Source organism: Oncorhynchus clarkii, chromosome 15 (genome assembly GCF_045791955.1).
Source record: "Oncorhynchus clarkii lewisi isolate Uvic-CL-2024 chromosome 15, UVic_Ocla_1.0, whole genome shotgun sequence".
In the NCBI taxonomy this organism is placed as follows: domain Eukaryota; kingdom Metazoa; phylum Chordata; class Actinopteri; order Salmoniformes; family Salmonidae; genus Oncorhynchus; species Oncorhynchus clarkii.
This window is the reverse complement of record NC_092161.1, coordinates 8,193,527-8,209,035: the sequence shown is the minus strand read 5'-3', so window position 1 is coordinate 8,209,035 and position 15,509 is coordinate 8,193,527.

Sequence of the window (15,509 nt, the reverse complement as noted above, 5' to 3'; positions counted from 1 at the left end):
GCCCCCTCCCTACCAGAATATAATGCCCCCTCCATACCAGAAAATAATGCCCCCTCCATACCAGAATATAATGCCCCCTCCATACCAGAAAATAATGCCCCCTCCATACCAGAATATAATGCCCCCTCCATACCAGAAAATAATGCCCCCTCCATACCAGAATATAATGCCCCCTCCCTACCAGAATATAATGCCCCCTCCCTACCAGAATATAATGCCCCCTCCCTACCAGAATATAAAGCCCCCTCCATACCAGAATATAACGCCCCCTCCCTACCAGAATATAATGCCCCCTCCATACCAGAATATAAACCCCCTCCATACCAGAATATAACGCCCCCTCCCTACCAGAATATAATGCCCCCTCCATACCAGAATATAAACCCCCTCCATACCAGAATATAATGCCCCCTCCATACCAGAATATAAAGCCCCCTCCATACCAGAATATAACGCCCCCTCCCTACCAGAATATAATGCCCCCTCCATACCAGAATATAAACCCCCTCCATACCAGAATACAGGGTACCAGTACTGAGTCAATGTGCAGGGGTACAAGGTAATAACATGGCTATACACACGGGGTACCAGTACCGAGTCGATGTGCAGGGGTACGAGGTCATTGAGGTGGATATGTACATATAGGTAGGGATAAAGTGACTAGACGTCAGGATAGATAATAAACAGAAGCAGCAGTGTACGTGATGAGACATAAAAGTTGCAGGCAGTCAGGAGCCTCTCTATGGTGCAGCTGGAGAACTTGTTGAGAATCTGAGGCCTCATGCCAAATATTTTCAGTCTCCTGAGAGGGGGAAGAGATGTTGTCGTGCCCTCTTCACGGCTGTCTTGGTGTGTTTGGACCATGATATGTCCTTAGGGATGTGAACACCGAGGAAGAGTGAGTGAGATAGATAGGGTTACACTGCCCTTGTGTTTTCATTGGATTGAGTACTGCATTGTACTGTTCAAACATAATGTATGATGCCATTCAAGATGACCCAGATGTTATGTTCAACTTTTGGTGAACAGTAGTACTCCCAGCCACCACAAGAGGTCTGCTTGTCCAGACACACCAAGTCCTTACACTAAACATGTCTTCTCCACTAGATGGTCCCACTACTACAGGGTACACAGACACTGTCCTGTTAGCCTTAGAGACTTGAGTTTGTCATAATAGGACATTGTAGAGAGAGAGGGGGAGAGAGAGAGAGAGAGAGAGAGAGAGAGAGAGAGAGAGAGAGAGAAAAGCCAGTGAAAAGTACAATGTAATGTCGATAATATTTCCCAACTTGTTTTGTTTTGTCTTTCATGCCATGTCATGTGTCTTCTCAGTCATGTTGACACTGGTCTACTACCATTGCTTTAATGTATTGTTGTTCTGATTAATATTGCTGTTGTAGTTGTTGTTGATGGTAATCCCATGTCCACTACTACTATTATTATTGCTGTTGGTCTCACCATTTACTTATATTTTATGTATATATATATATATATATATATATATATATAAATATATATTTTTATTTTTCTATATGTATACTTTGACAATGTAAGTAATAATGAACTTGCATGTCAATTTAATTGAATTGAGAGAGCGAGAGAGAGAGAGAGAGAGAGAGACAGAGAAAATGTTTTTGTTGGTGCTCACCCTGAAGTGTTCTGGCTATAGGATGAGCACAGAGTTCTTAGACATTGCAATTTATTTTTAAAGCCTGGAGGGGAAGGATAAGTGTATTGTTTGTGTAGCGTTACAAGGTGAAAATTGTTTGTTATGAGTGCAAATTATGAATTTAATCGTCCAATGCATTTAATTTGTTTAATGTAAAACATTTGTTTTGTGCACAGATAATTGATATCATGTCTTAAATTAATCATCAATCAAAAAATGTATCCCATCTCTCTAGCTCTCCCATGGTAGTGATTCTGACTCCCTGGTCCCGGTGAATCACACGTTTTTCCATTGTCTAATCCTCATCCAACTCTGATTGGGTGTCGGAGTCATGTCCTTATCTTGGTGCCCTAGCCTTGGTGGTAGTAACCTCCACAACCTACAGAGCGGCTGTTTGCTGAGTTTCTCTATTAGATTAGAGCCAGGAATGCTGTCTCCGGCTACGTTTTAAAATACCAGCATGCTCTTCAGCCACTGTTGCTTTTGTCTGCCCCACGCTACAGTGATACCTCTGAGGTCAAAGGTTAGCAGGCGACCTCATCGCTTCTGCTCTGCGGTTAGACGAATGTCTTGTTTATCAGTAGGGAATCACATAACCAATCATTTGAGTCATTCCCAGCACCGCATCGTTTTGGGTGTCATCTGGTTTTTAGAAAGGCAACAGGCCTGAGGACCTACAGTACCTTCCTCATCAGCTGGTGGGGTTGGGGCAGCTGGGGCTGCTGGGGCCAAAATTCCCATCCAACAAAACCATTGAAAGGAGCTGTTATTCAGGGAACAGGACAGAGCGCACTCTATGGAAATGTGTCGAAGGACAACACAGGCCAGGGGCTTGCAGGGAGGGAGGGCTGACTGCATGGTGACGCTGCTGAAGGATGGGATAGGTTGCTTTTTTACCCAGACTCAACCAGGCCTGTGATGGCCTGGTCCAAATGGATGGTTTGAGCACTGGAGGGAAGCCAACTCTGACTTGGCTTTTTCAGTGTGCACAAGGGCTGGGGTAAATTCTAATTGAAGGCAGGAAGTTAACTTAAATAACAATTAAACATTTGAAAAAACAGATTTTATTTTCAATGACTTTTCAATAAACTGAGGAGTAGAAGCTATTTCTATTTCCAAAGTTTTTCCAATTTTTTTAAAATAAAAATTCTCAATATGCCACACCTGGGATGTAAACTAATTTGTGCACAACATTTGAGAGAAATAAGCTTTTTCCATACGTACGTATGGAACATTTCTGTGATCTTTTATTTCAACTCATGAAACATGGGACCAACACTTCACATGTTCCATTTATATGTTTCTTCAGTGTACCAAACCTCTCCAAACCTCTCCAAACCTCTCCAAACCTCACCAAACCTCTCCAAACCTCACCAAACCTCTCCAAACCTCTCCAAACCCTCTCCAAACCTCTCCAAACCCTCTCCAAATCTCTCCAAACCTCTCCAAACCTCTCCAAATCTCTCCAAATCTCTCCAAACCTCTCCAAACCCTCTCCAAACCTCTCCAAACCTCTCCAAATCTCTCCAAATCTCTCCAAACCTCTCCAAACCTCTCCAAATGTAAAGTGGTTTCACATATAGTCCTCTTTAAAGGGAACTCTGGGGGGAGGCAAATAACTGAGTTCTCTTTCTTTGTGGACAACTATAAATACCTAGGTGTCTGGCTAGACTGTAAACTCTCCTTCCAGATTCCCGTAGCATCCAACAATCTACTCAGCAAATTGGATGCAGTCTATCACAGTGCCATCCATTTTGTCACCAAAGACCCCATATACTACCAACCACCATGACATGTATGCTCTCATTGGCTGGTCCTTGCTACAATATTGGTCCAGCGACGGTGGGTTTGTGCCAATAGGCGACGTTGTTGCCAGTGATGTCTGGTGAGGACCTGCCTTACAACAGGCCTACGAGCCCTCAGTCCAGCCTCTCTCAGCCTATTGCGGACAGTCTGAGCACTGATGGAGGGATTGTGCGTTCCTGGTGTAACTCAGGCAGTTGTTGTTGCCATCCTGTACCTGTCCCGCAGGTGTGATGTTCAGATGTACCGATCCTGTGCAGGTGTTGTTACAGGTGGTCTGCCACTGCGAGGACGATCAGCTGTCTGTCCTGTCTCCCTGTAGCGCTGTCTTAGGCGTCTCACAGTATGGACATTGCAATTTATTGAGCTGTCCTCATTCCTCCTCGCAGCATGCCTAAGGCACGTTCACGCAGATGAGCAGGGACCTTGGGCATCTTTCTTTTGGTGTTTTTCAGAGTCAGTAGAAATGCCTGTTTAGTGTCCTAAGTCGTCATAACCTTAATGTGACCTTAATTGCCTACCGTCTGTAAGTTGTTAGTGTCTTAATGACCGTTCCACAGGTGCATGTTCATTAATTGTTTATGGTTCATTGAACAAACATGGGAAACAGTGTTTAAACCCTTTACAATGAAGATCTGTGAAGTTATTTGGATTTTTATGAATTATCTTTGAAAGACGGGGTCCTGAAAAAGGGACGTTTAATTTTCTTTGCTGAGTTTACTTACATTTTGGAAGCTAATAGTTTAATTTTACTTAAACGATGAGACATTATAATTGTAATCATTCGATACTATTAACATGTAAATATTATTACTAATAGAATAAATAGCAGAAGAATAACCGCAGATTACACAATGCTGTAAATTAAAAAAGGTTACACCTAATGTAACGTCCGTCGTCGGTGGAAGAAGGTGAGGACCAAGGTGCAGCGTGACACACAAAACAGAAAATAAACACCCACCAAACACACAGAGACAACTAACGACACCTGCCTCTGATTGAGAACCATTCCAGGCCAAACTCAAAAACCAACATAGAAAAACAAACATAGACTGCCCGCTCCAACTCACGCCCTGACCATACTAAAACAAAGACAAAACAAAGGAACTAAGGTCAGAACGTGACACCTAATGTAGGCTACTGCCCCTTTAAGAGCTAGAATTGCTTTTGTACCAAATGTTGTGATTCTCACCAAATATGTTTTGGTCTTCTTACAATATTCAAACAATCGAATAAACATCTTCTGAAGCTCTTATGGCTTATTTATTACATATGATGTTATTTATATGTCAGAAACTGAACAAGATCTGCAGAACATGTTATTATGTGCAGTCAGTTGGTGTAAAACATGGAGACTCATGATCAACCAGACTAAAACACAGATAATGTCTTGGTGTAAAACATGGAGACTCATGATCAGCCAGACTAAAACACAGATAATGTCTTGGTGTAAAACATGGAGACTCATGATCAACCAGACTAAAACACAGATAATGTCTTGGTGTAAAACATGGAGACTCATGATCAACCAGACTAAAACACAGATAATGTCTTGGTGTAAAACATGGAGACTCATGATCAACCAGACTAAAACACAGATAATGTCTTGGTGTAAAACATGGAGACTCATGATCAGCCAGACTAAAACACAGATAATGACTTGGTGTAAAACATGGAGACTCATGATCAACCAGACTAAAACACAGATAATGACTTGGTGTAAAACATGGAGACTCATGATCAACCAGACTAAAACACAGATAATGTATTGGTGTAAAACATGGAGACTCGTGTTCAACCAGACTAAAACACAGATAATGACTTGGTGTAAAACATGGAGACTCATGACCAACCAGACTAAAACACAGATAATGGATTGGTGTAAAACATGGAGACTCGTGTTCAACCAGACTAAAACACAGATAATGTCTTGGTGTAAAACATGGAGACTCGTGTTCAACCAGACTAAAACACAGATAATGTCTTGGTGTAAAAGAGACTCATGTTCAACCAGACTAAAACACAGATAATGTCTTGGTGTAAAACATGGAGACTCATGATCAACCAGACTAAAACACAGATAATGTCTTGGTGTAAAAGATGGAGACTCATGTTCAACCAGACTAAAACACAGATAATGTCTTGGTGTAAAACATGGAGACTCGTGTTCAACCAGACTAAAACACAGATAATGTCTTGGTGTAAAAGAGACTCATGTTCAACCAGACTAAAACACAGATAATGTCTTGGTGTAAAACATGGAGACTCATGATCAACCAGACTAAAACACAGATAATGTCTTGGTGTAAAAGATGGAGACTCATGTTCAACCAGACTAAAACACAGATAATGTATTGGTGTAAAAGATGGAGACTCGTGTTCAACCAGACTAAAACACAGATAATATCTTGGTGTACAAGATGGAGACTCATGTTCAACCAGACTAAAACACAGATAATGACTTGGTGGTAAAGATGGAGACTCATCTTCAACCAGACTAAAACACAGATAATGTCTTGGTGTTAAAGATGGAGACTCATGATCAACCAGACTAAAACACAGATCATGTATTTTAGAAAACCAGGTACTAAGATAAATGTTTTTCAGTTTTGTTTTGGTGAAGACATTCTTGAGTTTGCAAGCAATTATAAACATTTGTGTATTTTTATTGATGAACATATGACCTTTGCTACACGGAACATCTGACCTGGCCGACTCAGGAAGTAGAGCTCTTGGGGGAGTTATAGGAAAAACAAACACTAAGATATTGGTTATGCTACGTATTCTAAACTGTATCAGACATGGGTGTGTCCTGTTCTGGACTATTCAGCAGGAGTGTGGGGTGCTAAGAGGTGTGAGTGTAGGGTGCTAAGAGGTGTGAGTGTAGGGTGCTAAGAGGTGTGAGTGTAGGGTGCTAAGAGGTGTGAGTGTAGGGTGCTAAGAGGTGTGAGTGTAGGGTGCTAAGAGGTGTGAGTGTATGGTGCTAAGAGGTGTGAGTGTAGGGTGCTAAGAGGTGTGAGTGTGGGGTGCTAAGAGGTGTGAGTGTAAGGTGCTAAGAGGTGTGAGTGTAGGGTGCTAAGAGGTGTGAGTGTAGGGTGCTAAGAGGTGTGAGTGTGGGGTGCTAAGAGGTGTGAGTGTAGGGTGCTAAGAGGTGTGAGTGTAGGGTGCTAAGAGGTGTGAGTGTAGGGTGCTAAGAGGTATTTTAAAACGAACATGTCCATAACAGAGCATTAGGTTACTTTTTAAGGTGTCCACCAGGGGAGATGGATGGATGGGCTGGGAACCCTGTGAGGGGAGATGGAAGGCCTGTATGGTGAGACTATGGAATAGACTGTTGGACGGGCTGGGAACCCTGTGAGGGGAGATGGAAGGCCTGTATGGTGAGACTATGGAATAGACTGTTGGACGGGTTGGGAACCCTGTGAGGGGAGATGGAAGGCCTGTATGGTGAGACTATGGAATAGACTGTTGGACGGGCTGGGAACCCTGTGAGGGGAGATGGAAGGCCTGTATGGTGAGACTATGGAATAGACTGTTGGATGGGCTGGGAACTCTGTGAGGGGAGATGGAAGGCCTGTATGGTGAGACTATGGAATAGACTGTTGGACGGGTTGGGAAACCTGTGAGGGGAGATGGAAGGCCTGTATGGTGAGACTATGGAATAGACTGTTGGATATGACAACTACCAGAATAGCTAGTAACGTTTTTCAATGGGATCTGTCCATAGGGGGAGCCTGGGCAACTGAAATACATTTTTCAACAGTCTGACTGTGAACATCTGTACCAAAACCAAAGTAAGGGAGACATAGATATGATTAAAAAACAACTGTTGATGCAATATGAAAAAAAATGGGTGGAGGAGTGATTTTTACATGAGTTTTTCACTCCTTATGCGATGTACAATGCAGAGAACACTGGAAGAAGAATTATGATTTAATTATCACAGTGAATTATTGTTATGTTTGTTTACGTGTCATTAACCCCAGAAGGGAGGGGATGCCAATCGGCGATTTGACACAATAAAAAATAAAATAAAAAATATGATTATTAATTCATTCATTTAATTCATATAGAAAATGATCTGAACTAAAAACTCAACAAATATGTTGGAATAATCCTTGATGATTGCTGGTCAATATCCAAAAACAGCTTACATTTTTGTTCTGAAAACCTACACCTCATTACCAATGTGAGGGGATATGGTGAAACGGTGTTACTTTACTGCAGGTTTTTCCAAACTCGAGCGGACCCGCATTGAGTTCACAAGAACTGTCTGAAAGGGACCAGGTGTGAAAAACACCTTAGACCGGTTTGTGTGGTTAGATAGGATCATGACTGAAATGGTCTGGTACTCTTTACAGGCTAGACCTACTGTTGTCACGACTTCCACCGAAGTTGGCTCCCCTGCCTGTTCGGGCGTAGTCACCGGCCTACTAGCCGCCACCGATCCCTTTTTCGTTTTCTGTTTGTTTTGTCTTATTAGTTGCACCTCTGTTTTTTGTGTTTGCTTGATGGGCTTCCTTATTTATAGCTAGGCTACCCGGCCTTGTTTTGTGCATGGTTACACATATGTTACCGTGTGTATGATGTTTGGTGTTCGTGCTCCGGACCTGGTACCCTGTGTGTTTGGGTTGGTCCACATTTTCCGCGCCCTGTGTTGTGGGCATTGTTTTCGGTGCGATATTAAAGTGCACTTCTTCCTGTGGAACTATTAGCTCTCTGCGCCTGATTCTTCCTCACGCACCTACTTTCCCGTGACAACTGTTGAGTTTTATATACAGTACCAGTCAAAGGTTTGGACACACCTACTCATTCAAGGGTTTGTCTTTTTTTTTTACAATGTAGAATAATAGTGAAGACATCACAACTTTGAAATAACATATATGGAATCATGTAGTAACCAAAACAGTGTTAAACAAATCAAAATATACTTTATATTTCAGATTCTTCAAAAACAGTCAGCATTCTCTCAACCAGCTTTATGAGGTGGTCATCTGGAATGCATTTCAATTAACAGGTGTGCCTTGTTAAAAGTTAATTTGTGGAATTTCTTTCTTTCTTAATGCGTGTGAGCCAATCAGTTGTGTTGTGACAAGGTAGGGGTGGTATACAGAAGATATCCCTATTTGGTAAAATACCAAGTCCATATTATGGCAAGAACAGCTCAATTAAGCAAAGAGAAACGACAGTCCATCATTACTTCAAGAAATGTACTTCAAGAACTTTGAAAGTTTCTTCAAGTGCAGTCGCAAAAACCATCAAGCGCTATGATGAAACTGGCTCTCATGAGGACCCCCACAGGAAAGGAAGACCTAGAGTTACCTCTGCTGCGGAGGATAAGTTCATTAGTTACCAGCCTCAGAAATTGCAGCCCTAATAAATGCATCACAGTTCAAGTACGAGACACATCTCAACATCAACAGTTCAGAGGAGACTGTGTGAATCAGGCCTTCATGGTCGAACTGCTGCAAAGAAACCACTACTAAAGGACACCAATAATAAGAAGAGACTTGCTTGGGCCAAGAAACACGAACAATGGACATTAGACCGGTAGAAATCTGTTTGATGAGTCCAAATTTGCGATTTTGGTTTCAACCGCCGTGTCTTTGTGAGACGCAGAGTAGGTGAACGGAAGATGTGTGGTTCCCACTGTGAAGCATGGAGGTAGAGGTGTGACTGTGTGGGGGTGCTTTGCTGGTGACACTGTCTGTGACTTATTTAGATTTCAAGGCTCACTTAACCAGCATGGCTACCACATAATTCTGCAGCGATACACCGTCCCATCTGGTTTGTGCTTAGATGGGACTATCATTTGTTTTTCAAACAGGACAATGACCCAACACACCTCCAGGCTGTTTAAGGGCTATTTGACCAAGAAGGAGAGTGATGGAGTGCTGCATCAGATGACCTGGCCTCCACAATCACCCGACCTCAACCCAAATGAGATGGTTTGGGATGAGTTGGACTGTAGAGTGAAGGAACAACATGTCACGCCTGCTCCCGCTCTTCCCCAGCATGGCTCCTGCCACCGTCATTACGCACACCTGCCTTCCCCCCATCACGCGCATCAACGATTATCAGACTCATCTGGACTCAATCCCCTGTGTATTACCTCCCCTATATTTGTCAGTTCCCCATCTCTGTTCTCCGCTGCTGGAGTAATGGTCGTTTGTCGTTGTGTATCCGTGAGCTGACGATGTTTCTGTCCTGCTCTTTGTCTGTTCCTAATTAAATGTCAACTCCCCATACCCGCTTCTCGTCTTCGGCGTCGGTACACAACTAGTGCTCAGCAGATGTGGGCACTCCTTCAAGACGGTTGGAAAAGTATTCCAGGTGAAGCTGTTTGAGAGAACGCCAAGAGTGTTCAAAGCTGTCATCAAGGCAAACTTTGAAGAATCTCAAATATAAAATATAGTTTGATTTGTTTAACACTGTTTTGGTTACTACATGATTCCATATGTGTTATTTCATAGTTTTGATGTCTTCACTATTATTCTACAATGTAAGAAATAAAGACAAACCCTTGAATGAGTAGGTGTGTCCAAACTTTTGACTGGTACTGTATGTCAGGAGTTACCTCTGAGCCTCTTACTAATTGGCAGTAAAACAGAGGAAGTCTTACTTCTCACTTTATTACCCCCAGATTAAATCTGAGGTATTCACCATCTGACTGGGTGAAATACTGACTTCACTCTTCGGCCATGTTGTTGTTAGTAACTCATAGTGTGGTGGTTGGGCCGTACAGAAACCAGTGGTGGTTGGGCTGTACAGAAACCAGTGGTGGTTGGTCTGTACAGAAACCAGTGGTGGTTGGGCTGTACAGAAACCAGTGGTGGTTGGGCCGTACAGAAACCAGTGGTGGTTGGGCCGTACAGAAACCAGTGGTGGTTGGGCCATACAGAAACCAGTGGTGGTTGGGTCGTGATGGTTGGGCCACACAGAAACCAGTGGTGGTTGGGCCACACAGAAACCAGTGGTGGTTGGGCTGTACAGAAACCAGTGGTGGTTGGGCTGTACAGAAACCAGTGGGGGTTGGGCTGTACAGAAACCAGTGGTGGTTGGGCTGTACAGAAACCAGTGGTGGTTGGGCCACACAGAAACCAGTGGTGGTTGGGCTGTACAGAAACCAGTGGTGGTTGGGCTGTACAGAAACCAGTGGTGGTTGGGCTGTACAGAAACCCGTGGTGGTTGGGCTGTACAGAAACCAGTGGTGGTTGGGCTGTACAGAAACCAGTGGTGGTTGGGCTGTACAGAAACCAGTGGTGGTTGGGCTGTACAGAAACCAGTGGTGGTTGGGCTGTACAGAAACCCGTAGTGGTTGGGCTGTACAGAAACCAGTGGTGGTTGGGTCATACAGAAATCATATTCCTTCTCGGTTCCCCCAGTGGTGAACATTTGCCTTGTCTCACACAATGTCAACATGCAAGGAAATGAGCTCTAACTACTGGACTGAGAAACAAGTCATTTACAGATAATGGCTGTATGACTGAATGACTCTCATAGACCTCCCAGCTGGCTTATATCAGCACCAGCCACAGACCTCTCTTCCTAAATGAAGAGACAACTTGGGTTTCAAATCAAATCAAATCAAATGGTATTGGTCACATACACATGGTTTCACACACAGGGCTAATGGTTAGCACGCTAGGCTAGTGAGAGGCATAACAGACGCTATACTCCTTCTGTGCTAGAACTTTAGTACAGCATCCTATGTAGAAGGTGATGACATGCTTTGGTCCTTCAAGCCAGACGCTGGACATTGCATCTGTAGCAGGATGTACTGTATCTTGGATGTGACCTATGACCCTAATATCCTGCAGCCTTTTAGTACTGGTTGGGGTGCAAATGACAGTTGAATAATTATGTGCAACATGTGCAAGTGTATTGTTAACAGCCTTCCACTGGATCTGGTCTGGGATCAGGGCATTGGCCTCCTCAGTAGGGGATGGATCTGGTCTGGGATCAGGGCATTGGCCTCCTCAGCAGGGGATGGATCTGGCCTGGGATCAGGGCCTTGGCCTCCTCAGCAGGGGATGGATCTGGTCTGGGATCAGGGCATTGGCCTCCCCAGCAGGGGATGGATCTGGTCTGGGATCAGGGCCTTGGCCTCCTCAGCAGGGGATGGATCTGGTCTGGGATCAGGGCATTGGCCTCCCCAGCAGGGGATGGATCTGGTCTGGGATCAGGGCCTTGGCCTCCTCAGCAGGGGATGGATCTGGTCTGGGATCAGGGCATTGGCCTCCTCAGCAGGGGATGGATCTGGTCTGGGATCAGGGCCTTGGCCTCCTCAGCAGGGGATTGATCTGGTCTGGGATCAGGGCATTGGCCTCCCCAGCAGATCTCATGATGAGTAGCAGCCCGTCAGCTGCAGGAAATGGTCCCACACACACACACACACACACACACACACACACACACACACACACACACACACACACACACACACACACACACACACACACACACACACACACACACACACACACACACACACACACACACACACACACACACACACACACACACACACACACACACACACACACACACACACACACACACACACACACACACACACACACACACACACACACACACACACACACACACACCATGTGTCTCTCCCACGAGCCTGAAATATATTCTCCTTCACCCACCCCCATTCCTCATCTCCCCCATTCCCAAATCCCAGGAGAGGTGCTTTGAGTCACACCACGAGGAGCAGCTAGCTGGAGCTCTCTGCTAATAAAGTCCAGACCTCAGAGGGAGGCTAGCTGGGAAAGGCTCATTCTCCCTTTCTATTGTCATTGGAGGAAACCAGCCATCCATCAGGTGTCATTAGATCCCAGACTGGCTCTATCACATTTCATTTGTATTATTGTATTTAACCTTTATTTAACTAGGCAAGTCAGTTAAGAACAAATTCATATTTACAATGACAGCCTACCAGGGAACAGTAGGCCACCAGCTAGCTGCTCCTTGTGCCATGACTCAAAGCACCTCTGCCTTGTTCAGGGGCAGAACAACAGATTTTTACCATGTCAGTTTGGGGATTTGATCTGGCAACCTTTCGGTCACTGGCCCAACACTCTAACCACTAGGCTACCCGCTGCCCCATCATTACCTGCTGCCCCAACGTTACCTGCTGCCCCAACGTTACCTGCTACCCCAACGTTACCTGCTGCCCCAACGTTACCTGCTACCCCAACGTTACCTGCTGCCCCAACGTTACCTGCTGCCCCAACGTTACCTGCTACCCCAACGTTACCTGCTGCCCCAACGTTACCTGCTGCCCCAACGTTACCTGCTGCCCCAACGTTACCTGCTACCCCAACGTTACCTGCTGCCCCAACGTTACCTGCTGCCCCAACGTTACCTGCTGCCCCAACGTTACCTGCTACCCCAACGTTACCTGCTGCCCCAACGTTACCTGCTGCCCCAACGTTACCTGCTACCCCAACAATACCTGCTACCCCAACGTTACCTGCTGCCCCAACGTTACCTGCTACCCCAACGTTACCTGCTGCCCCAACGTTACCTGCTGCCCCAACGTTACCTGCTGCCCCAACGTTACCTGCTACCCCAACGTTACCTGCTGCCCCAACGTTACCTGCTACCCCAACGTTACCTGCTGCCCCAACGTTACCTGCTGCCCCAACGTTACCTGCTACCCCAACGTTACCTGCTGCCCCAACGTTACCTGCTACCCCAACGTTACCTGCTGCCCCAACGTTACCTGCTGCCCCAACGTTACCTGCTACCCCAACGTTACCTGCTGCCCCAACGTTACCTGCTACCCCAACGTTACCTGCTGCCCCAACGTTACCTGCTACCCCAACGTTACCTGCTGCCCCAACGTTACCTGCTACCCCAACGTTACCTGCTGCCCCAACGTTACCTGCTGCCCCAACGTTACCTGCTACCCCAACGTTACCTGCTGCCCCAACGTTACCTGCTGCCCCAACGTTACCTGCTGCCCCAACGTAACCTGCTGCCCCAACGTTACCTGCTACCCCAACGTTACCTGCTGCCCCAACGTTACCTGCTGCCCCAACGTTACCTGCTGCCCCAACGTTACCTGCTGCCCCAACGTTACCTGCTGCCCCAACGTTACCTGCTACCCCAACGTTACCTGCTGCCTCAACGCTACCTGCTACCCCAACGTTACCTGCTACCCCAACGTTACCTGCTGCCCCAACGTTACCTGCTGCCCCAACAGTTAGCCCGCTGCCCCAACGTTACCTGCTGCCCCAACGTTACCTGCTGCCCCAACATTACACTGCAGAACCACTCCAGTAATATGAAAACACTAGAAATAGATACATGAATGAGTTATTGTTTTCTTTTAACATTATGGTCATTATTTTAAAGAAATATGCACAGTTTGTAACGTGAGATGAAGATAAAAGCAGTTTAAAACTACAACTCCTCTGTTTGAATCCTGATTAACTACTTTTAAGTAGGATTCAAATGGAGGGTCTGTGGTTTTAAACTGCGTGTGTACCTTCTCTGTTCCCTATTCAACTCATTGGTAAACCTTCTCAGGTTACTGTGACTGAGCAAAAGACAACACAAATATGGACATTAATCATAACCGAATGGAAGCCTCTGAAACACTAACAGTTCCATTAATAAACAAGGTTACTCCACATTGTTTTAAAAACCTTCAGTACACAGGCTGTCTGAGAAGGATCTGTTGAGGTGTGTGAGCTTTTGTGTGTGTGTGTGTGTGTGTGTGTGATTGTGATTGAGTGAGTGATTGTGTGTGTGTGTGTGAGTGAGTGAGTGAGTGAGTGAGTGAGTGAGTGAGTGAGTGAGTGTGTGTGTGTGTGTGTGAGAGAGAGGGGTCGGGGGGTATCTAGACAGTTGCAGGACTGGTTGGTTGGAGTTCTGCCTTGCCTTCAAGGCCTTCCTACCGTGTTACTGCGGTAACCACCTTTTTTGGACTAAATTCTCTTGAGTCTTGCGGTTTCATCTCGGATTCCACAGCTCTCACACAAAGCGCAGATTATTCCCAAGCAGCCAACTGACTAGGGATGAAAAAAGGAGACAACCAATGTCCAACACTAACGCTATGCAGCCCCGTCCAACACACAGCCACCCTCAGAACGGACACACAGACAGCCACCCTCAGAACGGACACACAGACAGTCACCCTCAGAACGGACACACAGGCATTCACCCTCAGAACAGACACACAGACAGTCACCTTCAGAACGGACACACAGACAGTCACCCTCAGAACGGACACACAGACAGTCACCCTCAGAACGGACACACAGACAGTCACCCTCAGAACGGACACACAGACAGCCACCCTGAGAACGGACACACAGACAGCCACCCTGAGAACGGACACACAGACAGCCACTCTGAGAACGGACACACAGACAGTCACCCTGAGAACGGACACACAGACAGCCACCCTCAGAACGGACACACAGACAGTCACCCTCAGAACGGACACACAGACAGCCACCCTCAGAACTGATTCACGGAACCGTCCCTTTCCCAGAACTCAAGAGGAATGCTAGTTCACTCATCACTTCGCTTTCAGATCAGCCTTTCTTTTGCATAAGAAGAGAGAGCAGCAAGCTTAACCTAATTGAATTCAATGCTGTTTGACGTCTAATATTTCTATGGATGCTGGAGGATCCACTAGTCCTCTGATCCCGCTAGTCCTCTGATCCCGCTAGCCCTCTGATCCGCTAGTCCTCTGATCCGCTAGTCCTCTGATCCCGCTAGTCCTCTGATCCGCTAGTCCTCTGATCCGCTAGTCCTCTGATCCCGCTAGTCCTCTGATCCCGCTAGTCCTCTGATCCGCTAGTCCTCTGATCCGCTAGTCCTCTAATCCCGCTAGTCCTCTGATCCCGCTAGTCCTCTGATCCGCTAGTCCTCTGATCCCGCTAGTCCTCTGATCTGCTAGTCCTTTGATCCCGCTAGTCCTCTGATCCCGCTAGTCCTCTGATCCCGCTAGTCCTCTGATCCGCTAGTCCTCTGATCCCGCTAGTCCTCTGATCCGCTAGTCCTTTGATCC